Below are 1,670 nucleotides of genomic sequence, written 5' to 3'. Positions count from 1 at the left end.
ATTTCATTCGTTAATAACTTGGAGAATATGATCAAAGTAGTAAAAACATGAAATGATTTAATAACAGCAATTTTGTGTTAAAATATGGTAAACCTGTTCTATTGATTGATAAGCATTATTAGTATAAAACTTAAATATGATAATAACTAAAGTTGAAACTATCGCGCTTGGTCAAAATTCCTAAACTTTATATCGGTTTTTTTAAGCAAATCTGAGAACTGTGTCTTCGTACTAAAGCAATTTTTGCTCAAGAAACTTCCAACATGAGATAAATATATTAATGTTTTTATACAATGGCAAAAACATTCCTTTTTAAAGACATCTATATAGAAACTTCCAACAGGGGATAACTATATTAATGTTTTTATACAATGGCAAAAACTTTACTTTTTGAAGACTTAATATTGAACTACCGTATTTATAATTTGTTATTATTTATTTTTTTCTTTAATTGGCACTTTTATAGTAATAGCTTGTGAGAAAATCTATCAACGATTTTTCTTTATTAGAAGCTTACAGTGACGGTTGTTATTCGAGTGATTCATCTCCTTCGAAACGATTCATCTTTGTCGTACTATTCATATCTTCCAAATGATTCATCTTTTTTTGAACAATTTGTCTGTTTTGAATGATTCATCTTTTTCGAATGATTCATCTTTTCTTACGATTCATCTGTTTCGAACAATTCATCTCTTTTAAACGATTCGTCTTTTTCGAACGATTCATCCTTTTCGAATGATTCATCTTTTTCGAATGATTCATCTTTTTATTACGATTCATCTCTTTCTTACGATTCGTCTGTTTCGAACGATTCATTTTTTAAGAAAGATTCATCTTTTTGGAATGATTCATCTTTGTCGAACGATTCATTTTTTTTCTGAACGATTCATCCTTTTCGAATGATTCATCATTTTAAAACAAATGAAAATTTCCTATGAGAAGAATTCGTTTGCTTTCAAGACAGTGTATTCGATTTATATTGTTAAATATTTTTTGCTTTATTATAGATTTTTTTTAATCTAGTAAATAAAATAAACGGACTTGAAAACAGACACATTTTGCTCATAAAAACTTTTCATTTATTTCTAAGTGGCATCATTCGAAAAAGATGAATCACTCGAAAAAAAAATTAATCATTCGAAAAAGATGAATCACTCGAAAAAAATGAATCATTCGAAAAAGATGAATCACTCGAAAAAAGATAAATCATTCGAAAACCCGAATCTTTTAAAAAAGATGAATCATTCGAAAAAGATGAATCACTCGAAAAAATGAATCATTCGAAAAAGTTTAATCATTCGAAAACCGAGTCTTTTGAAAAATGATGAATCCTTCGAAAAAGATGAATCATCCAGAAAAGATGAATAATTCGAAAAAGATGAATCATTCGAAAAAAGATGAATAATTCAAAAAATGAATCATTCGAAAAAATTAATAATTCAAAAGATGAATTATTCGAAAAAAGATGAATCATTTGAAAAAGATGAATCATTTGAAATAAGATAAAAAAAAATCGAAAAGATTATTCTTTTTCCTTGTGTTTTGTGTCTCATCCATCATGAAACGTCTTGAATTCATTCTAATTTTATGCGGCCAACGCCGAGTTATAGAGAGACCTCGTCCACTCAACCCTACAACATAGTTTTATGCATTATTATCAACATACACTC

Source organism: Palaemon carinicauda, chromosome 39, assembly GCF_036898095.1.
Source record: "Palaemon carinicauda isolate YSFRI2023 chromosome 39, ASM3689809v2, whole genome shotgun sequence".
Lineage (NCBI taxonomy): Eukaryota > Metazoa > Arthropoda > Malacostraca > Decapoda > Palaemonidae > Palaemon > Palaemon carinicauda.
Note: the sequence above shows the minus strand (reverse complement) of the source record.